The following is a 25,012-nucleotide window of genomic DNA, read 5'->3' as shown; positions in this document are numbered from 1 at the left end:
GACGCTGACAGGCTGATGTCTGCCCGCCGTCTGGAGCCGAGAACCGCAGAGTAGAGAGAGAGAGAGAGAGAGAGAGAGAGAGAGAGAGAGAGAGGTGGAACTTGAGAGAGAGGGAAATTCAAACGGCTGCAGAGCACTGCTGAAAAAGGAAAATGCGAACAAAGGAAACAAAGAATCTGGGGAGAAAAGGTATCCGGATTAATCAGCCTATAGGACAGAAAACTGAATGGGAGACGAGAGAGAGAAAGAAAAAGAGAGAGAAATAGAGCGCGAGAGAGGCAGGGCCACGACACCAGACTTCTACCCAGAGGGCTATAAGATGAGAGATCAGCAATAGGGGGTGGGGGCATTCGCGCACACGCATGCACCGTCTCTCACCTTGTCACATGTGCGACGGGTGCGTATTCCATCCCGAGGTGGAAAAAAACAGGCGGAACATCTGATCTACAGAGTCAAAAAGCGGCGAAAATAAATAGCTGTGAAACGGCTGTTCCTTAGTTCCATTCATCTCTCTGTCTGAGCAGGCCCTTCTCTCTCTGCCGTGTTTAGAGGGATACGAATCTCATGAAAAGTCTGGCTCGAAGAGAGATAGAGAGAGATTGAGAGAAAGAGAGAGAGAGAGAGAGGGAGAGAAAGACTGGGATAGAAGTGATCCCTTCATTTCCTGCAACAGCTGACACCAGTTAGTGGAAGAGGCCCGCTACCCCCTGAGAGAAAGAAGAGAGGGAGAGAAATAAAAAGAACAGAGAGATGGGTAGACGGTGAAAAAGAAGAGATTTTCATCTCCGAAATCTCCTTACCTGTGATCTTTTCTCTGTTTTGGTGGAAGAAAAAAGTTTCCAAGCTCTGAAATTCCCCTCGTCGCTCACCATTATTCCACTCACTCACTCTTTCTTTCTTTTTCTTTCTTTCTTTCCCTCACTCACTCCCTCTATTTCTCTAGCTGAACTGAAGATTGGAGCAGGAGGGAGGGAACTAGAGAAAGAATAGGGAGAGAGGGAGGGAGCAGCACAGGGAGAGAGGGAGAGAGAGAGAGAGAGAGAGAGAGACTGAGAATATTGAGAAAGGGAGGGCAGAGGATAAAAGAGGCATGAACACATGAAAATATGATGTGCTTGGCTTACATTCGATACCGCCTGGCTAGCGCCGCGGCCACAACAGAGGGAGGCGAGGAAGAAAACAGAGAGAAGGAGGAACAAGAATGACAGAAGGCAAAGGAATTGAGGAGATGTAAAGTGGAGATGAGAGAAAAGGGGGGACTGCGGCGGAGGAGACCTCTGACGGCCCACTTTGATAGGCTCTAATCAGCGACAGACAAAATTTTGTGTGCGCTTTACTCTCACACATTCTATTCACTCCTGATTGCTTTCACAATAATTTCATCTCTTGATATTCTTTATGTAAATGATTTTAAATTCAACGTTTGGCATGTCGGCATCCTGATATGCCCGGAACACACTCATGCTGTGGTACGTCATGTGGAAATGGTGTTAGACTTCCCTCTCCTGGACACAAGCAGCCATATATCTTACAGTCACCTTGAGATACATTTTGGCCCATTTTGCTTGCCGTACTTCACTAAAAGAAGCTACAGTGCTATGTTAAGCAGACACACTCCCGCTCTCCTGACTCTATCCATCTATATTCTCATGAGTTATATCTGTGTAAATAATACAATAACTCAGGTACCAATACTAGCCAAGAGGGGGCCACCAACTGCACTTTCTCATGCAGGTGAGGGTCAAATACACACCCACACACACATCTTTAAAAAAAAACACAGTCCATGTGGATGGTACATATTATCTTACTCAAAAGGCACAATAAGGAAAGAGCAGGATTGTGACGTCTCAATCCTCATTCATGCACATACACATAACTAATTCAGAATGTGTGGCTGTATTACTTAGCACTAATTTGCCAGACAAATTGACCGTAAAATATTCTTTCAAACAGTTAAATATTTTGCATCGCATCAAAACTAAATTCAGACAGATGTCATATACATTACCATTCAAAAGTTTAAAAAAAAGAAAAAACAATGACTGAATTAAAGAAAATAAATATTAATTTAAATATTATTTTTTTTAAATAAATGCTGTTATTTTTTTACTTCTATTAATCAAATAATCATGAAAAATATAAAAAATATTTATCAGCACAACTGTATTCCATATTGACAACAATAAGCAATGTTTCATATGCACCCAATCAACATATTAGAATGATTTCAGAAGACTCATGTGACACTGAAGACTGGAGTAATGGCTGCTGAAAATTCAGCTTAGCAAACACAGGAACAAAATTAAAAATTTTAAACATTGAAAAAGCAAGTGTATTTTAATTTGTAAAAATATTTCGAAAAGCATTACCGTTTTTACTGTATTTCTGGTCAATAAATACAGCCTTGGTAAGCGTAATTTAAAGACCAACCCTAAACTTTTGAACAAAAATATGCAATACCAATGCTCTTCAGTTTAATAACTGTAACCACCCAATGCAAAACCATAAACCATTGCACTGTTCGACATCTTTCTGATCAGATAGAATAAACCTAAAAAAAAAATGTTAAGCTTAGAGAGTGATATCATCAGCAAAACTTGTTTTTTTTGGGTCCCAACTCCTCCTTTAACACAAAAGCACTATTGTTTGCCGAGAGTATAAACAGCATTAAGGACATGAATGACAGTAAGACAGATATCAAGATAGAAAGAAAGCAAATGAATGTTGATTACTGAGCTCGGAAGTCATTTACATTAACATTTACTCATTAAGCAGACACTTTTATCCAAAGTGACTTACAAAGTAGAAGCAATCAGACCAATGAGAGAGCAACAATATGGAAGTGCAGTGACAAGTCTCAGTTAGTCTATAGTGCACACAGCAAGTTTTTTTTTCATAAATAAATTAAACCAAAACGAATAGAATAGACTAGAATAGAATAGAATAGGTAAGTGCTAGTATTAATTGGTCAGGTGATGGCGAAAAAGATGTGTCTTTAGACAAGTCGTAATGTTTTGGCAGTGAAAGGGCTGACAATTCAGTTCCATATTCTCTAATAACCTGAAATCACCTTAATTTCAATCCACAAAAGCAGAAGGCTGTTTTCTTCAAATTTCTCCTGAGCTCATAATATTTCACCCGGGTTTGACCTAGAGAACTCATTCACAAATATGGACATTTCAGTGGTGAAGAAGTGGTCCACATCCAACACAAAAATCTATCCAAATCCAGATCTGTTACTCCGGAGCGTCCTAAACTCTGCTAGTTTAAATGTGGCTTGAGGTTTGGTTCTTTCAGTCTTTTTAAGCTGAATTTCTGGAGCTGGTTTTTCCACATTGACGGCATTGTTTTTTTTTGGTGAAATGAGGCTGAACTCTGCACACATTTGGCTTTGGTGCACCATTTTCTCTGCCTGAGGCATTCTGGGTGGCAGAGAGCTCATAACATTATTTATCCACTGTGTGTTTCTTAAGCTGCATTAGAAGTTTGCTGACTCACATTGTCGGCAAGGCAGGAAACGGCATATTATGTATAATAAACTGACTTCAAACATTTATTAAGGCTAGGCACTAAACCATATGCAATGTCTGGGCAGGCAGCAAAAAACAGACGTAGTTTATGGTGGGGAGCCTGGGGACACCATTTTTTGCAATTGCCAATTTTGTCTTCCCCACATTATTAAGTAAATTGCAGCAGGAATTCACATAATACAGATAATATAGATACATATTATTTATAACTAATATTAGCATACATTATATAATACTAGTAGCCTATTAAATGTCCATTGAGTGGCAATCCAATGCAGTTGTCATCAGTAGAGGAAAGTATCGCTGTAAAAATAACAATTTTAATAAAAAGTAATATTGTGAAATATTAGAATCTATTATTTAAAATATGTGATGACAAAGCTAAATTCTCTGCAGCCATTTACTGCAGGCTGATAATCCTTCAGAAATCATTCTAATATGCTGATTTGGTGCTTGAGAAACATTACTTATTAAAGATCATGTTCCATGAAGATATTTTGTAAATGCCATACTGTAAATATATCGAAACTTAATTTTTGATTAGCAATATGCCTTGCAACAAACCATACATAAATGAATGTATAAATCTCAATTTCAAAAAATTTACCATTATGTTTTGTGGTCCCGGGTTAAAATGTCTTTTCTGTCATCTTTTTGGCCCCAGATTTTTAACGGCAGTCTAAATATTGACAAGTGAAGCCTTCGGCAGACTGCTTTGATAAATATAGACAATTTCTATACACACAGACATGCTTGCATGTGTACTACTGAATCAAGCAGAAATTTACACTCTACATAACCAAAAACACAACAAAAAACAACAACCACACTTCAGGCGAGCACAAACACCAGTGTCAAAACTCACCAGGACACAATACAAAGACACTGAGTGGAAAAACACAACATGTTCACAATAGGAGTGTCATTCACAACTATCTGCATACAGGCTGCCATGCGCTCAGATATTTTGTCTGACGCAGTGACTGCAGCTGAACCTGTGGCACACTGCAGATGCTGCTTCTTACAAATTCAGTGGTGTACCAGTCACTTTTTTACATTCCCTTCTACCTTTTTTTTCTGGTCCTCACTTTATAATTTCCATGTTTAGATATGAATAGCCACATATGCATGAACACACAAAAGCAAACATTTTCCCTGAAATAGCCATTGCAACAGCTAATGTCTCAATAGTATGGCATTATGACTCTCAAAGTGCACGCTGATAAAATTAACAGAAATACAAACAGGTAGAAAGTTAAACATGTTTGCTAACTAATCTTTAAGTACTAACAGTCTACGACCAGCACCTGTAAGGTCAAATTTTTACTTGATATCATTGATACCACTTTGAAGTTAGCGCTTACGCAATCAAAAAATTATTAATTTATTTTTGAAGCAGAAGAGAAAAGCAGTACTTTCAACGGTCAAATAAAATCCAGACGAAAATATCAGAGAACATAAGGCTTTCACAGTTTCCATGTGTATTTTAAGACATGATGTTTGTGGTGCAGAACACTGTAGGATACCATGTTAAAACATATTGTTGTAATAACTGTGTGGTTTTTATGATAGAAATGTAACATTTCTAGTCTCTGTGGGGATACAATGCTGTTTTTCATTAAATGCTATATGCTTGTAGGGTTGAGTAACTACTTCGATGCTAAGCTTTAAAGGATACATATTTACAATATTTTTACAATATGTGATATAAGTCTCTGGTGTCCCCAGAATGTGTCTGTGAAGTTTCAGCTCAAAATACACCACAGATAATTTATTATATCTTTTTGAAAACGCCTATTTTGAGGGGAAGCAGAAATACACAGTTTTTCGTGCCTGTCTCTTTAAATGCAAATGAGCTGCTGCTCCCCACCCCCTTTTCCAGAATAGAGATGCACCATTACAGATCGTACCTGCTAAAAACATGTTTTAGTTCTGATTATCATGTTTATCGCGTTGAAATCAACACACTTAAACAAAATTCAAACAAACTACAAATGGTTTTCTGAGTGCACACGTACAGAAAGCAGCTGTCGCAGCATGTACTAAGTACTAAACTAAGTTTTCATTCACACACAAGTTTATGTTAAAAACACACCTGTTACAAAAACAGTTGGTTATGTCTGTGAAGGTAAACAGCTGGGAAATAAATTGCATGTTTATTTTAGTTCTGTGTGGCAGCAGCAATATACAGTAAATAAATCAATAAATCCACTGCTTGTCTCCTCTGAGGCTGGGACTCTAAATAGTGTTCTGTTCTCGTCTGTGCAGCCAAAGACAGAACAGTTTGTGTGTTTTGCTCAAACTTTCGCCATGGCATTAGAGCTGGTACACCGTTGTCGCTTGTGAAATCAAATGACGGTGCCGTGGGTGGAAACTTACAGATTAAGAGGTGGTAATATTATAATGAGATCCCTTTGCCACGTCACTAGGGGAGCGGAATCAGACGCGCTCGTTTTTTCAGACGCCTGCAGAAAAAAAGCTTATCAAAACGAAGTTACTGGGTTAATCTTTTTCACCTTTCCTTTGGGTGCTAGGTGCCTGATTATAGCACTTAAAACCTGGAAGTCAGATTTTCATTTTATGTCACCTTTAAATTAAACAGCAAGAATTAAACACATAAGGATCAATCTGAATGTTAATTTAAGTACAGGTTCTATTGGAACCAAGATATACGGACGTTTAGCAAACACAGTAATTCTGGCTAAAGGCCTGTTCACACCAAGAATGATGACTATAATTCATAAAACTACAACAATAAATATAAGAGCGTCCACACCAACGGATGATAACACTGTGTTTATTATAAGCATACGCTGTAGTTCTGTCATCCGCCGCTTTAAATGCTTCTAACTGGCTGTCAATGTTTTTATTATTCATCAGCTGGAAAACAAAATGGTTCTGAAAGTGATTTCAATTATATTGGTCCCCTGTGTCGTTATTATTATAGCTGTGTTGCGAATTCCCCCATTCACACAGAATTCGAACATTTATTTAAACTTTATAGTTATAGTTATCCGCCTCTGTGTGAACATGCCTTAATTGTTGTATGCACTTGCCATAAAAAAATCTAAATTCTGTCTGACATTCTGTCAAGACCTTCACACATACAATGCTGATAGTCACTGTTGTACTGCTCTTAGCACGTTAGTTGCAATGCTAGTTCATCAGCATTAGCAATGCATGTTGTACAGAGAAGGGCGTCTGCTCGAGGAAAGCTAGGAGGCTGTACAGTTATCTCCCATGTTGTAACTCTAAACTATACAACCTACTACCTCATCCCGAGACATCGCTGTAATAGTTGAAGGGGAGGAAATTAGAATCTCACCACTGCTTACGTTTGCGCATATGCAAGCATCCAAAACTCCTTTACCTATTCTTAAAAATAGGTGCAATCAATTTATGCTCATAAATAGGTGCAAACTTAGATGCTAATATTTAAAACAACCTTATAATTTTACAGCGTAAGTGTCAACACTGAACAGAAGTTTTCTAGTCAGCGTCAGTGGCTGCAGGGAAGACTGTTGCGTTCACCTCGCAGACACATACCTATAGACACGAGCTTGTGCACAGAGTCACCACAAGTTCGGATCTACGGGTTTGTGGCAGCTGGCATCACTGCACTGCGTCACAGCTACGGACACCGAAAATAATATCCACTGCATTACGAAATGCTAATTCTTATGACTGTTGAATCTTTTTCTTCATGCACAGTTTAACAAAGCGGTTAAAAACAAAAAGACAAATACAGACACACATGTTTGAAAGTTAAGTACTTTTTGGAAAGATATAATGGTCTTGCCAGGTAATGCAGAGGTAGAAGATCATTATGTGCATCACCTGAAATTCATGAAAAGGATAGATAAAAGATAAGATTAGGAATGCAAAAACAGAGAAGGGTACTGATGCTGTTAAATCAATTAATGGGCTCAGTTATGTATCCAATAGAAATAAAAAAAAATAAAAGAAATGAACAAATTTACTCCAAGAATATTGTCTACATACAGAATAAGTCGATAAATTCGATGAGTCAAAAAATCCTAAATATCAATGTGACTTCAACTCCGATCAGTAACTGATCAAATAATTTGATGTAGAATTCTTGGGTGTGGTTTAACGAAAAACTAACAAACTTTTGAGTATATCGTTTAATAACTAATTGGATAAATGATTAAGGTCAAGCTTCCACTAAGCTCCTATTTTTCACCATAAATTCCTTGAATTTCGAATCACTACTGGTTTAAGACACATCCTTCAGAGTGAAGGTCAGTTTGAAAGACACAGGTGGTGTTTGCTGTGCCCGGATCAGACAACACCGCTACTGTTGGCTCAAATATACTGCAGTGACTGACATTTGAGAATGCAGCAAAAGCAGAAACACTTTATTTATTTTTTAATATCTACATGCTTAAAGTGTACAGTATATGCAACTTGAGCGGGAGTATAGAAATATCAAGTATCGAAATTTGCATTAAACATATTTTTGGTTTATACCCATTACAGTCATTTACTACACAGAAATAAGAAATCACAAACTCTGCATAAAGGGCTTTCCCAGTCTGCACTTCAAGTTGTAGGTGCAACAAGCTGCAATTAGAAATGCCATGATTCATGGTACAGTGCCACTCCCTAAGGGAAATAAAGGTTATTCCAGAACAATAGAGTAAATGTTAAAGATATCTACATTTTTGACCTATTTCTACAAGGAGACCCAGTGTATTATATAATGAAAACTGCCAGACAGAAAGAAAAGAAGTTGTTGGTGGAACAAATCTTGAACATGCACACAGTACAGTCTCACATTTCAAATGTGTTTCCATGGCATCGTACGACCACCCAGAAAAACCCATTGCTGTTATTTGCTTGCCGATTTTTAAGCCACTGGAAACGAATGAGTTGTGACTCGTCAAACAGTACGTGGACAAAAATATCTGACAACAACCAAACCAGCAAAATTACTTTTTTTTATTTTTTAAGTATGTTAAATCTTTGACCGCAGTTGACCTACATTTATTTCAGAAATGAACCTAATGTAGTGCTCTGGTATTTCTTACTTAAAATCAAAAAGTAAAATATTACAAAAGTGTTTGCTTATGAAGCGATTTCGGAGCTTATTTTTACAGCAATGTGGAGAGCTGTCGCGACTTTTAAACTAAGAAGAAATGGCAAGACTCGATCGTAAATAAAATGCAGTTTAAAAACACGTTTGGAAAAAGTTGGGACTGAAAAAGAACTAAGAGAGCGGACAGAAGAAAAAAGGGCATAGTAAAGCAGCGTACCGGTGGAGGACGTCTGTCTATGGTGCTGACCAGTTCGATGTCCGTACCGGAGTCAGCCTACACCTGGCGGCAATATGGAGTCAGGCTTAGGGTGCAGACTAGGCCAATTCCGTTGCCCGCAAAAAATCTGAAGCAGAAAAGAAAGACAGCACGTTAGAAGGAAGTACAAATGTGCTCATACACATGATTGAACCATTAATACACAAACACGTCCTGACATGAAGGAAGAACACATACAGCACCTACAAACTCGAAAAAGAAGCCAAAACGGCATCCCTAGTTAAACAATAACAAACCTCCAAATCATCACTACACAACACAAAAAAAAACCCCTACCCCTCATTCTCACCCCTAAAAAAAAAAAAAAAAAAAAATTTACCGTTAAAAAAAAAAAAAAAAAAAAAAAAATGAAAACCCTCAAAAAATGGGTCAGAAAAGGTTCCGTGGAAGACTGAGAAGAGAAGGCGGAAAGGTCGAATGCGGTGAGATGTGGTCGAGGAGGTGCTGCGGCACTGCCCTGGCTACAGGGAGAGTGGAATTTGTGACCATGCAAAGGAAAGGGTGGTGTTTTCTTTTTTTCTTTTTTCTTTTTTTTTTGGCGCTTCGCTGTGCTGGGGTTTTTGGATCTCAGCAGGGTCCTTGGCTGCAGTTCTGACTCCCCTTAGTGGTGCCAAAATGTGGACGTTTCCCTTTGTCTTTAACTCCCATGAATAAAACTAACTGAGGGGTGATTAAAAACAAGCAAGGAGCAGATTGAAACAGAAACAAACTGACAGAGCAATGAAATAAAGCTATAAAAAAGTTTATAACGAAGATAAGCATAAGTAGTGCAGAAAAGAAAAAGCAGCTTTACGGACGACAGAACAGTCTAAAGAGTGAAGACTGAAAAGGACTGCTTTCACACCACATTTCTCTTTCTGCAAATATGCCATCTCTCCGTCTACGCGAGCAGCGCACTCTCTCTCACTCCTACTCCTCCCTTCCAGTCGGCATCCAATCCACGCCACGTAGTGAGAGAGAAAAAGAGATACACTTTTTTTCAACCTCATCAAAATGGCAGAGACAGAAAGTTACAAGCAAGAGAGAGAAAGAGAGCGAGCGAGAGACAGCACGGCTCACTGTCCTCTTCTGGAAAAAGCCACGGGAAGCGGTCCGAGCGCTGTATCATTTCTTTCTTTAAGGCGCAAACTCACTCAGATTAACGAAATGATAGCGAAAAATATTTCCGTTATGCCCGACGAACAAATATATTGCCCGCTGCAGATGGGGAGCTGTGCTCGCCATGTTAAATGGATGCAATTAATAGCATTTTGTATCTGTGTCTGTCCATCCATCTGTCTCTCTGCCTGGGTCTGTCTGTCTGCTTGTCTCCATATCTATTTGCTTGTTTACATGGCTGCCTAATCCAGGCACTGGCACAGTCCCTTTAATGCTCCCTGTGTGTGTTTGTGTGTGTGTGTGTGTTTGTGTGTGTGTGTGTGTCAGTCAGTGTGTCAGTTGGTCACAGTCTGGCTGGCGGTCCGCCGCTCCCCAGACAGTCAAACATATTTGAGTGCTATTACCTCACTGTCACAGAGACCCTTTCACCTACACTATTAATCATTCACCTAAAAAAAATATGTATTTTGTCCTCTTTATAAATAAAAAACACTTCAGATTCCTTATTTTGCAACCTGACGAAAATATTTTCATAGCTGAATGCTTTTCTACATGAAGTAGAGTGTTTCCACCCTCTGAAGTTGCAGAATCACATGAGAATTGTTCATGAAATGGTTCATGAGATCTCAATATGGCTCCCTTTTATCCTGCAATGCAGCCCAACTCATCTATGGTGTGCAACATGGCAGGAGGGGAATAATTTCAGGGGTGCACATTCTGCAGCCAGCATGTGGTGCAACATTATATTCGCTCCCCACAATTTTTATTTTGGTGCCAACTTTTTATAAAGGTGCCAATGTGTTCTGATCATGAGACAGAGAAAATATAGTATCCTTTCCCATAAGAAATAAATAATAAACACGAATTTAGATAAATAGATAAACAAAAGATTTCTATTTCAAATAAAAACTGATATTTTGAAATTTCTATCCAAATATCCTCATAGTAATAACCATGCAGGCAATTCAGCATAGAATAATTTCTCAAAGATCATGTGACACTGAAGACTGGAGTAGTGGCTGCTGAAAATTCAGCTTCGCCATCACAGGAATCAGTTACATTTGAAAATATATTAAAATAGAAAACATCCACTTTATATTATGATCTATATTTTACTGTATTTCTGATCAAACAAATGTAGCCTTGGTGAGGCGGCTTCTTTCAAAAACATGTGAAAAGTCTTACCAACAGTAGTGTATATAATATTAAATACATATTTAATATGAAATAAACTAATGCTAATAAATATTTGAATTATTCTGGGGTAAATGTCAATAAACTAGGTTAACATCTGCTCGCAAACAACTGCAATATAATGAAATTGTCTGTAGGAGCTTATAAGGGGGACGAGGTGGGTACAAAGAGGCTTTTTAAGTCTCTTCCACATCCTGCTCCTCTTGAATCTAAATGAGCAGATTTGACTTTCAGGTGTCTGCCAAGCCCCCTTGTCTGCCCCTTGTTTGCCCTGTGCCCGCTCTTCTTCTCTCCCCCCTCAACCCTCTCGCCTGCCTTAGCCCATGCCAAGCTTTAAGAGCGGGCCTCCAACATAAGGGTGAACAAAGAGGGCATTAGGATAGGGGGTAGTGTCCGTCACTGCTGGTTCCAACTTAGGGGAATAAAGAGAGAGATGAGACGGATATAAAGAGAGAAAGTATAAGCAATATGAAACATTAACTAAGCGAACATAAAAGATTAATTGTTTAAAAAAAAAAACTTTTCTTCAAAAACTTTCATAATGTAGATTTATGGGCATTTTCAGCAACTTGTGTTGAAATGTCCTGCACAATCTGCTAAAAAAAGATCAGTCTGAAATGGACCTTGTTAAAAATAAACTTCAGTGGCTCGTTTCTAACACTGGGATTCTTCAGAAGCATTTGCAGAGCGGCAGGTGATACACCCAGCCTGGAAAAGCACAAGGTTTGACAGACAGATAGGTATAGTATATATATAGCTATACAGATTAAACACATTCACAGTGCTTGCCATATCACTTTTCACTTCGCTTGTTAGTTGCCACTACAGTTGTTTTATGTTTCTTGTGGTGCGAGACAGAGGTGCAACAAGATCTTATGACAGGGGTATGCAAGATGCCTTCGTTCTGTCATCCCTTTGTGAAGGCTAACATTTTTATTTAGTCTGCTATATTTAAACTGTTACGCTTATGTGCATGACATTTTCTAAGTTGGGTCAACTACTGAAAGATTCTTTAAATTTTGCATTTTTTCCTCTTTTGTCTTATTTTCCTTTACAACGATAAATAAAATAGGGGTACAAACCTGTATACTCTTAAAAATAAAAGTTCCAAAAGATGGTTTTCATGTTCATGCCATGGAAGAACAATTTTTTTTTTTCAATATAAAGAACCTTTTGTAGAATAAAAAGGTTTTTAATGGATGTTAAAGTTTCTTTGTGGAACCATAGATGCCATTTATTTTTAATAGTGTAGAAAAAATTTGCACTCGTTGGCCATGGAAAAAAACCCTGCCATGACAGAACAATGAAATTAATTGCTCCCAAAAACAAATCACCTGTGAAAACTAGACATAGACAGGTTTAGAGAAAAGTGGCATGAAGTCACCTGAGGCACCCTGACCTATGTGAGTTCACCAGTGGCAAAAGCTTTAGGACATTGTGGATAAATTTTAATAAAACGCTTTGAGACTGTATATATTCCCAACAAGAGGGCAGGTCTGAGACGTACTAAGCAGCACTCGAAAGCACAACTGCCTATAATGACTCCATAGGGCACCATCAACCTCAACAGGAAGAACAATGTCGTCTTGTGCTCAATGGCTCCGAGGCTGTTTATGGTGACATACCGGTGAGGTCTTATTGGTTTTCAAAGAAAGAGCCTTGGCAGTGGTTCTGAGGAGTCAAATCCTCTGAAGCCAGAAGAGAGCAATATAAGAGAGAACACCCACTCAGCACAAACACAGTAAGGAAGGGAGACACAGATTAAGTGATAAAGAACAAACATTATGAATCTGCCCATGAGAAGAATAAGCAATGACTTGGGTGACCACTTGAGTCATTAAAACCTTCTCAATCGGCTGCCTGATCAGCAAGCAAATGACAAGCATTGTCTATTTTTGAACAGACAAATACCTGCTTTAGCATTCTTTTTCTTTCCCGCTCTGTCACAAAAATTAGTTTGAAGAGGTACAGTAGAACTATTTATATTATATAGCATTATATAGAAAATTTATATATATATATCATAGCCATTAAACTCAAGTTACTCACTATTAAGTACATAAACCTACAACAATTAAATAGGTAATAACTAAATACGTAATGATACATTTTAATTATCCATTCAGAAACCAAACTGCTCCTGCTTTAATGACCAAAAAACAGATGTTCATTAAGAGGGAAGAAAAATTACTGAGCCAAAGTAGGAAACTAGCTGAGTATAAAAAGACATAAATCTTTACATAAAGTCGCAAGTTTCCAAGACCTCTATCTAAATGTCAGATCTTTTGCTTCTGCAAGACATTCCAGCAATTATGTTTCAAATGTAAGTTTTACTCAGGCCAAAAGTAATGTATGTGCAATCTAGTATTCAGTTAACACAACAAATTTAGGCCAGTTTCTAGTTAAAAAAGAAATAAAATAAAAAGTACATTTAAAAATGTCAAATGGAAATAATTCCTGATGCACCATCCACAGTAAAAGTCGGGCAACTTTAATTTTAACTTATATTTCATAAAAATTTAATCACCCTGACTGTTGGAGTCATTTTAAATTTACTGGATTAGATCAGGTATAGCTTCTTCAATTTTCCGATTAATTTTCCTGTTTTTAACTTTTCCTAGCTCCTTTTTCCTCTTTGATACAACAATATAAAGAGAGTGATTAAACACAGCTATATCTTCTTATATAATACAAGCACTTTTGAAGAGGGTTGTGATTGTGTGCTGGTACTGAATTCATCCGCTGCTTTTCTTTCTTTTTTCTTTCCCGTTCTAGGTCTCTCTCGTCTCTGTCTGATATTCTCCTCATGTGCTACTGCGGCACCCACACTCCAGTCCTCCCTATTAATCTACCACTCCGACACACAGCGTTGTCACTGTCTTCCATTCCCAGGATGCATTGCTACAGAACATGAGTAAACAGCTAGAGATTACCAGAATCTTTATTGTAGAAAGGACAGTGCCATTGCCGACTACTAATCTCATCACATTGTCATATCAGTAGCGAAGCACTGTCTTTGGTCGATGAATGGTAGTTGCATTTCATATCAATGCTGTGCCATGAAACTCTGTAACTGACAACAGATTAGATCAGCAGCAAAGATGATACAGCACTGATCTGATTAGAGCTGGTTAACCTCCTATTATTATCTTTTCTGTAATAAACCTTTCGAAAAGGATTCCAACAACTCAACAAAAATGTACAGTGGCCATCATAAAATAAATACAATATATTCTATAAAGTAAAGAAAAAGAAAAAAAAAATGCCAGTAACTTAATTTGCAATCAGCACTGCAGTGCATGAAACTGTGTAGCTCTGTACCAAAATAAGCTCAATCTTCCATTGAATCTACCAGATTTCTCTCTTGTGACGTATGACAGACTTCTCCAATCATTAAACATAGTCAGCATAAACCCCACCCCTTTCTTACAGATCTGCCTCTATCCAATCATCAACTGATGGGTAAAACAAAGTCCCGCCCTATATTTTTTTTCTCAATTATACGTTTCACTAGAATGAACATCGCAATAGGGAAGATAAGAACTGTCACTTTTTCCACTATATTGCAATTAAATTGCCTTAATTTTTTTTTCAGTGAGATTGTTGCATTCTGGGATTGGATTCTTCTTGATGAATACATATGACAGTGCGTGAAATTTTGGCTAATAGTTATTTTCAGGATGAGGGATGCACAATATATCAGCAGGATACCAGTTTGGTTGATTGCCAACATTAGATATTTGATATTTTTTGACCAGTATTGGATATTTAATTGCTTAAATCTTAATATTTAAGATTTAGATCATCATCTAGAACTAACTTAAAGGGACAGCGATGATTTAACCAGCATCCCAGAGTTCCCATAATTATTATGAGGGATTATTTTTACTAATTCAAACAGTAGGCTATACTCTATTGGCTTTTAAAATGAATATTTATCCATTTGTTTACTGAACATTATATTGTTGTGATGCCCAAATTCACCTGAAGCATACAAATTATCAATGCATTTTTTTTTTTTAACAAAGCATATACAGTATAGAATTTCAATACTGACCATTTATCAGTTATCAGCCAAAATTTCATAGTATCTCTAATTTCAGGGTAACAGCCTTTGCTCGGTAATGTGCTTGTGACATCTTGTTGCCTATTTAAAAAGTTCCCTAGATCACATGACTGTTCTTCACATCCAACATGTAATGCAATATTTTCTCAATATCTAGTGGGTCTGTATAATTACACGGCATGAAAACAACAACAACAATCAAACTGCGTTAATAAAATCTTCCAAAATGGCATAAACAGTTAAATCCCTGTTAGACTGAAGCAGGCAGGTGGCTAAAGAGACACAAAAATGGAGACAAAGAAAGAAAACAGCCAGAGACCTTTTTAGGAAGGCGTGAGGTTGGACCAGAAAGAAATGGGGGGGGGGGGGGTCTAATTACGATATTAATCAAGCTTTAATTTCAATTCATCTCCAGTAACCGTCACACGCGCTCACTAATCAGTGGAGCAACACAGCCAACTACACAGTATTAACACATCTCAAGCCCTCGGCAGGATAGAAAGAAAGGGAGAAAGGGGCTGATGAAGAAATGCATACTGTCTCAGTGAAATCAAACTGACTGATGCCTCTCATCCAACCAGAAAATCAGCACAGCACTGACAGAGAAAAGGTGGGGGGGGGGGGGGGATTTATGGTGTGTGCCAAAGTAGGGAAGGGGTTGGTTGTATATGGTGGTGAATATTTCAAAAGAATGCATCTTAAAGAGGGACTCTGAGTGCATTATTCAACAGACATTTATCTTCAAAACCACTAAAGCTGCAGGAAAACCTTTTCGGTTACATCTTCATTGAATTCTGAAACTGTTGAATCAGACTTTATAACAGCGGAGACTGTTAAGAGCTTTTATTCAGTGCTATTTCATCCTTTCGCTATACCACTGACATTATTATTATGCGATTATTATGTCTGTACCTGCGCTCTGGCAATAAATAACATAGCTTGAATTGAAATAAAAAGAAAATTGAGAGAAAAGGGGTTAGAGACAAACAGAGAGAGATCTTAGTAGGTGGTTGCTGGGACTCAAGGGGACACAATCTACTAATTCATCTCATGCCAGTTCGTTTTCCAGGGGCTGTAAAAAAGATGTCTCAGTAAATTTTAATAATAATATAAAAGCCCCTCTGGCCTCAAACTTTGGCCTCCCTTCTCCCCTCTCTCTTTAGAGCCGGGGCTTGAGTTCAGCTCAGATTTGGAGAAAAAAAGACTTCAGGAATGCTCATTGTCTGAGGTAAGTGCCTCTCTCTGTTGTTTGCTTGCGTTCTTACTCTCTCTAGCTCTGTTTTCCCTAGTCGCTTAACATTTCCTTCTTTTTACCTTCTCTCTAACACTGTAACTCCCCTTTATCAGTGCCCCATCTCTCTTTTTTGGGCTCTCTCTTTCAAATTCTTTTGTCTGCGTCTCCGTCTCATCCTTCTTTCTCTCTCTCATTCTCTGTGTCATTCTCAGAAACGAACTCACTTTCTCTCCATGCTCCTTTCCTCTTTAATTTACTCCGGAGGAGAGCGGAGGGGGCAGCGCCATGGTTACCTGGCGTCGTGCCATCTCATTACACCGCCAATTGATTCTGGAGCACCGCCACGTCCGTTACCCCTTTTCCCTCCCCTCCTTCGGCCCTCATTCACCACCTCCCCTCCTCTCCTCTCCCCCTACAGTCAACCTCCCATTATGCTGCTGAGACTGTCTGCAGTGTGGTCTGAATACTGAGCACCATCTCACATAGACGCAGACACACATACTCCGAAAAACGAGGCTAACGGACCACTTTTCTAATTGAGAACATTGGAATCTGTTATATCGTTTAATTTGCTGAGTCACACATGTGAATCTACCTGCGGCAATGCCACATGGTGTTTGGTTCAAAACATGTTCTGCAGAGCCCATAGGCCACTTCATTTAGTATAACATTGGATTTTGCTGTCTCGTCCAATCAAAGAGAAGCTAACCGATCATGTGACTGCTGGTCTGGTAATATATAGAGATGAAGCAGAATGAACATCAACCTATCAAGCGCTCTTACTCTCTCCAGCTCAGTCTCAGGTACAACACAGCATTTTGTCAGCTGTGCCAATGCAGTATTTCATGACTAAACTGAAAATGTATATGAAACATATGACATAAAAAATAATAATTATATTTATAATATATTATTATATATATAATAATTATGCCATACTCTAAAAACCTGAAACAAGTAATTAATTTAAAATGATAAATACATAAATATACCTATATAATTAAAAATATTTTCTATATAATTCTAATAATAATCATTAAAAAAAACCTGAGACTAGTCATTATTAAAAAAAAAAAAAACACAAAAGCTAAAATGTATTATATATTTATTACCGTATGGATGGATGAAGAGACAGAGAGAAGAAGAGATTCAATATGGGGCAGATAAACGAGTAAAAATTGCTTTCCATTTCTTTATATGTATATAATTACTTTGAATTTATTAAATATATAGATTTTAATTTAATGATTTGTCAAAGTAGTAGCCACTCTAACTTTCACAATTCCAAAAACATGTCTCAACATCTTCCTGTACTGCTGTGCTCCCATCAGAGGCCTTAAACTATATAAATATATTGTGGCTGCTCGGAGAGAAAGCGGTAGAGCTATAGAGCCCAAGCTGAAGCTGAGGTAGGCGTCCCCCAGATTGTGGCCCCTTTCCTGTGCTCAGTTCGGGTTGTCTGAGGACACGGTGAACCGGGCCACCCGATATGAAGGAGAGGGCCCTATTAAGGGGCCTATGAGGGACGCAACGCCGCATCTGGAACTCTAGGAATCCTGCTCGGTATGATGGAAAGAGGAAGGAGGGGGGGTAGAGATGAGAAGGGTAAATAGAGCCAGAAGAACAATGAATTAGAAGGTAACATTACAATGGACAAGCTCATTTGAGGGTAAATAATAAAGGTACTATGTATCCCAACACATTCTGGGATAGCTGGATGATAATTATACTTTTAATAGCAAGTCTGCAAAGCCAGTCTGGGCTTAATTCACACCCATTTTTGCTGATTAGTCATTCATAACGGTAATATGAATGTTTGATGTTTAAGCCTCCACAATCTCAGTTTGATCCCCTGTGCCACTTTCTCTCTCACTTTCCCTCCCTCCCTCTGTCTCTTTGTCAATGCTAGAAGTATATGAATACCCTCACTGTGAGACTTTCTCTCTTTCTGTTCACACTGCTCTGCTCCGCACAGGGATGCCTGAGCGGTGAGGTAAGAGGGCACTATACCTCAGTGAGCCAGAACACACACTCACTCACACACACACACAAAATCGCACAATGCTTCTCATGGTAAATCACTTGCACACACAAAAAGATGTCTACATTTCCCCGTCTTCAGCTCCAGGACTATTTATGCATTATTGCATTATCATAAATATTATCCCTAACACTTTAATAAACCCCAAAATGACAAGGAAACATATTTTGGATATACATGATTGGGCATTTGAATACTATGCATGCGCGCACACACACACACACACACACACACACACACACGCACACACACACACACACACACACACACACACACACAGACACACAAAGAATGAATCATGCAGTGATGAAAAAGCAGTCTTTTCAGAATGAACCCTCTGACCCATTCTTCATGTCCAGGAGCCCATTCTCTTTTATCAGGCTCTGACAGATTTCCTTTTCAATAAAACCCATTTAGACACCCAGCACTGGCCCAGAGTCCACTATTACAATACAGCAACCTTGCCTTGCAAAACTGCCTCTTTTGCGATGATCCTGGACCAGATGCCTCAACGTAAATCTTGGCCTCAACCATCAAGATATATAAGGTATATAAAGCAAAAAGCTTAAATAAAAGAGAATAAAGGGGAAACAAAACAGTGAGAGGAGAGGCTACAAAAGAAGTTGCAGCAACCATAACTTTAATGACAGAGTAACCGCAAGCTCTTGTGGTCTGATTGATAAATGACAAGTTATGACTGACAGACAGAGAAGTTAGTCCCAAGACAAAATAGTCGACTGATTATGTGCATGTCTCGAAATGAATGGGCGCTTAAATGGAGAGAAAAGGGTTTCAGAGAAAAGCCAATCATTTCATGTACTGAGGCAATGCACTTCAAACCCCAGAATAATAAACAAACTTTGACCCATTTCCACAGAATTTTCTCACTCATGATCAACTGGCTAAAAAGACGTGTGAAAATACTCACAATTCAGATCTAATCACAGCATCCAACAATGTAAATTAAATAATTTACACTTTGTTTTCCCTTTGGCAGTCACAAACTCACAACACAAACTGTATGTTATGGTTATTAAGCAAAACCTCCCTGCCAGATATTGACAAATCTCTTTCAAATTACTCTCCAGAAAATGAAAAAAAAGAAAGAAAGAAAAGCACAAACTGAAACATGGAGTAAATGAATGGACAAATTGGAACATTTCCCAACATCTTAACATACACCAGAACAAGAGAGACTGTTGAAGTGCTGGAGAAAATGACCAACGCTCTCAAACATCTTAAAGAAGTCTTTCATCCAAAATGAAAATTCTGTCATTATTTACTCATCCTCATGTCATTCCAAAACCATATGCTGTTTTTCCATGGAGGACACAAAAGAAAGATTTGAGGGCAGTTCATCAAGACCACAACTGTCAAGGTTTAGCAAAAACACAACAAACGTAACATACAATTTGCCTATTACTCATCATTCTTAAGACATATGATAACATCATAGATGGATTAGACTAAAATTTAGGCTACTGTTCGACCACTGATGGTCTTCCTCTTCACCAATGTTCTCAAATCTTGTGTTCAATAAAGGAAGCATTGATGCACTGCATGGTCCACTTGTATACTTTCATGACGTTTGATTTACCTTTCTGGATCTTGACAACCATTGTTACTGTGAACTGTTGTTGTATGGAAAGGAGCTGTGTGTGAAGACTCTTTAAAAATTCTCCTTTGGTGTTCCACTGAAGAACAAATGTTAAACAACTTGTGGAATAACATGAGAGTGCATAAATAATATCAGAATTGCCATTTTGGGGTGAACTATCCCTTTGAAGTAGCCCTTAACATTGAGCACTACTCACAAGTGAGAGGACTTTACATCCTGAGAGGCTCTGCATTTACCACGGAACGTGTTTTCGTGGCTGAAACCAAGAACAACTACAGAATAGAACAAAACAGGATGACATGCGAGTTTTGAAACGACACTGTAGTGCACTACAAAGAGCTTCAGTGAAAATAGAGGTCAGTGACACACCATTTCCCAACACTTTGGAATACATTAAGAAACCTGTATTTGTAAACACATTTAACATTTCTGGGACAGTGATTAAATCACCAGTGTGGTCAGTGTTTACAGTACCACTCTGAGATCTTAGAGAGTAGGGGTGTTGACCAGAGAGAAGAGTCAATCTTAGAGTGTGTTTACACAGGCTAAAGAGCTGTAATGTTTCAGCTGAGACGGAGAAAAAGTGCCTGCCGTCCCCCTAACGGGCCTCAGAATAATATCAGACAGAAAGGGCCTAATTATGACAGGACCACGATCCCTCAGCAACAGAAGAGGAGAGACGAAGTGGGACAAGATAAAGGGAAAAAAGAACGAAATAAAGAACAAAAGAATGAAAGACTGAAAGAAACAAAGAAAGAAATGCTTTTGCTTTTCTTATTTTATGTAAAACTTTGAATTATCACTTTGTGTGAAACGTGTTTTGCTATATAACAAACTTGCCTTAAAACCTAAAAGTAGTCCGTCACCATCATTCAAATCAAAACAGAAAGACAAAGTCGTTTAGATGTCATGTATTCAAATAATCATTTCTGAAGTCATGATTTCGAAAAAGTAAAACTGAATAAAAGAACAGATACAGCAATTACACACTGATGAATAAAAAATAAAAGAATGAACTCTTTTAATTAATTTTTTTATTTTCGCTTTTGCATAGAATTGTACAGTCTTAAAAACTAATGAACGAGTTGGGGGTGTCACACCTTCCACTGTTTTTGCTGAATTATCACTCTCTTCTTCCAGGTCTGGCACATTCACCAATTTAGAATGGAGGAGGGGTGACAGACTAAACAGCTGCACTAAACTGATTTACATTTTGGCAGAAAATCAACTTGAAGCTAGCTGAAATATGCAAAAGTGCATCCTGCAAATTTAAACAATATACAAAATTAGTTGCAATTCATGAACAACTTTACAGCGTAAAACTGAGTCACCAAGGGTAATGTTCTCAAACAGGTTTCCTGAATGCCCCCCCCCCATCTTAAATTGGCTTGACAAACAGATATTCCTGCTTAAAACTCAAGCCACTGGCTGAGCTGTGTTGAGTCAGTCAACAAAATCACACGGTTTATACTTTTCAGTGGAATCAACCCTCTGCATACTACACTGTGAAAAGAATAAGTATGCTCCTCAGCTTTAATTAAAGGTTTCCACACTCTTTTAATAATGATTTTCCATGACTTTTCTAACTTTGGAAAACGCAATTTTAAAATGCTCTGTTATTTTCATGACCATGGGGGGAAAATAATCACCATCTTTGAAAGTATTAATAAATGTAGAAAAATCCAAGATCATTTAGCGAGAGACATTCCACCACTTCACAGATGGCCTGTCCTGTTTTAATCTTATCTTGGCATGAATCTCATGTCTAAAAGCCACTTATGTTTCTGTTTTCAAGAGAAGTAGTCAAGAAATGTTGTAAGGTTCTATATTTTGGCACCTCAACAAAACACTAATCCAGCCAAGAGAACTAAGTACTATTTAAACATTATCACACATTACTATAAAGTTTTATATCACAACTGTCACCTATTTAATGTCAGTTGCAAAATCCTTACTTTTACCCATCATTACTCTACTTATTGACAGTAATGCAGTAACATCTAAAATTCTAGGCCGAATCAGAAAATTTTGAACTCATGGGGCTGAAACCCAACAGCAGAAATTCTCCTCTTTAATTAGTCTTTGAATAAATAGCAATCATATTCGATTTAAATATATAGCTACTCACTTCATCTGTGTGTTTTTACAATAAAAAGGTAAAAATAAAACTGTTTACATGAACAACCATATATAAAAAAACAGTTTACCAGCAGTTATGGATGTGTCCAATACTGAATAAATGTAATTTCAAATACAAGCCCATCTGTTCCCTCCACGTATTACGTTTAATTTTGGTCTATAACACAGAGAAGACAAGTGCAGGCTAAAATCTGTGTGAGAATGGGAAGTACTCTTTCTCTTATCTCTGAATAATGCAAATGTTATTTGCATTATGTTTAAGCATTTGAATTGTCACACTTAGTGTGTGCACAATAAGGCAACACAAATGTAAAATAAATTTGCAATCACGTCTGAATTTCGACAGTATGCTAACACCTCTAGTCTTCAAACTCAGTGCTTGTTGCCCATCTGGATTTCTCTGCATGCATCTCATCTCACATATAGAGTCTCATCAACTGAAAATGCGAGCTCTTTCTGGCAAGATATCACAAAATTTGATGAATCTTAATGTTAAATTAAACTTTACATGCATGATTTTCCCCAAATTTCTGTTATCAGATGTTTTCAATTTGGATGCTCAATCTCTTCTCTTGTGCGTGAAAATGCTCTTTTATGGCTAGATTTCAGTACATATTTGCTTATTTAAATTGTCAAGCCTGTCAAGTAGTTATCAAACAACATCATCAGCTAATAGTTTACTGAAAAAAACCCTGCTTATTAGAGCTGGGTTTTGACAAAAATTCAATTCAGATTCACAAGCTTACGATTCCATTTGATATTAATTATTTTAGATATATGTCAGGTACAGTACATGCCAAATTTTCTCAGGGAAAATTATCTCTCAACTAATGCTGTAAAATGTACACAAGACTCAGTTGGTACTACATTACTATAATATTGACGGTTAAAATGAACCGATTTGTAAACAAATGCTTTAATTACACTCAATTAAGTTTTTATAATGATAAAGTTACAATTACATAATTATATTTCTACTCTAATTCTTTTTTGAAATATAAACATTTAAATGGTGGCTGTCATAAACACAAGCAAATTTTTCTAACTGACTAATGAGTTTATCGTCACCAAATATGTTTTTTTTTTTCTCTGAGGTAGGTTAAATGTGACATTATGTGACAGTTTTTACAAGCTGTTATACTGATGTCTTTGCTCGGTTTAAACATTGAGCAATTATATGAAACAGGATACAGATTTTGGTAAGTTGTATTTTTTGTTTCAAAGGGGTCATGAACTGAGAAACCAAAATTCCCTTAATGTTTTGACATATAAGAGGTCACTGTACTATAAAAACATCCTGTAAGTTTCAGAGCTCAAAACTTTGTCGTTAGTCTAAAAACAGCTTATATTGAAGCCAGTCTGCCAAAACGACAGCTTGTGTAATGTGCCACTCTATGATGTAATAGTGTGGATGGGCACCGCCTCCACAGAAGAAGATCGACATCACTGCCAGTTTAGTCCCGCCCACCATTTGCGCATGTAGGCGAACGCGCAGGGTCTACACAGAAACTGATAAAGACGGCTCTAAAGACAACAAGTGCTGTGCAGTGGCAAGTTGCGGAAAACAATGTCTTTGTATTGCCTGCCTTCTGATCCCAATGTTAGGAAAGAGTGGATGAACTATATTGGATCCGACAGTAATGTCGCAACACAAGTATGAGTTTCCATTATGTGGTCACTATTGCTTTGTCTATGCTTACAGATCATGTGATATGTGATATCGTGTGAGTTATTTATTTGTTTTTATGTGTATTTATGCGCCTATTCATACAGTGGGATCTGAAGAGGGGGCTTAAAAATAGGACATAAAATAGCTTATTACTTCTAAATTATGTTTTTTGATGAAAAAATCTTGATAACAATAGAAGTAGACCTCAGAGAACAGTACAAAATAAAAAAGCTCTGTCTATTAAATGCCGCTCCATTTAAAAGCAGGTGATGGCGATTTAGCGGTAATCAGGGAACCGGCTTTACTGACTAGATGCGCATGATCATATCGTTAGATATATCGCCCAGCCCTAATTTCATGTGCACTTCTCGCTGTCGCCTCTCTTAAACTGAGGCGCTACAGCGATCTGTCACTCCACATTAAACAGTGCCAAAACGGCATTTAGTGAATACTGTAATAAAATGGACATGATTTAAAATCTGAGACTTTGTTTCATATCAAAAAAAGTAACAATGCACAAAGCTTATTGCGATTTATTGAATGGAAGGCGCGCTACAATGTTCGGTTCATTAACTGAAAACTGCCTAGACCAATCGATTCTTTGAATTTAAGAATTAATGTTGTTTCATAAAAATGAGAAGCAAATAAAATTGCTTAAAAATACTGATTATACACCTTGAGATCATTAAACTAAATTCAAATTAAGTTTACTTTAATGTGAATGAAATTTCATAGTCTGAATAATGTTATGAATATGTTACCATCTAAATCTGATGGAATAAAGGGTTATTTTAAATCATAGTAAATATGCTTACTAATATGAGATTTGGGTGAGGTCTCAGAGTTCACTAAAATAATTGTTTAAAATATTTCCGCACTGACCAAAACACTAGGAAATGTATATACACAGCCAAAATGTTTTCATTAGTGTGTTACAACATTTTGCATATGTTACATGAGTAGATTTATGTTAGCATCTTTTGGGAATGAGTGGACCTTAACTTCAACTAACTCATTTCACAGATGAAAGAAAAACAAACAATCACATTAGGGTTTTTCCCACTGAATTATCTCATGTTTACAG

General features: G+C 37.6%; 1 long non-coding RNA gene across 1 annotated transcript in view; it reads right to left on the bottom strand.

The window, feature by feature from the left end:
* Positions 1 to 5,747: 5,747 nt before the first annotated feature.
* LOC109104804 overlaps positions 5,748 to 25,012 on the bottom strand; it is a 34,299-nt gene continuing 15,034 nt past the window's right edge. Inside the window, exon 3 of the long non-coding RNA XR_002020298.2 lies at positions 5,748 to 8,936. This is a non-coding gene — a long non-coding RNA (uncharacterized LOC109104804). The remainder of the gene's footprint in view (positions 8,937 to 25,012) is intronic.

This window comes from Cyprinus carpio, chromosome B5 (genome assembly GCF_018340385.1).
Source record: "Cyprinus carpio isolate SPL01 chromosome B5, ASM1834038v1, whole genome shotgun sequence".
Classification (NCBI taxonomy): Eukaryota; Metazoa; Chordata; class Actinopteri; order Cypriniformes; family Cyprinidae; genus Cyprinus; species Cyprinus carpio.
This window is presented reverse-complemented; position numbering and strand designations above follow the sequence as displayed.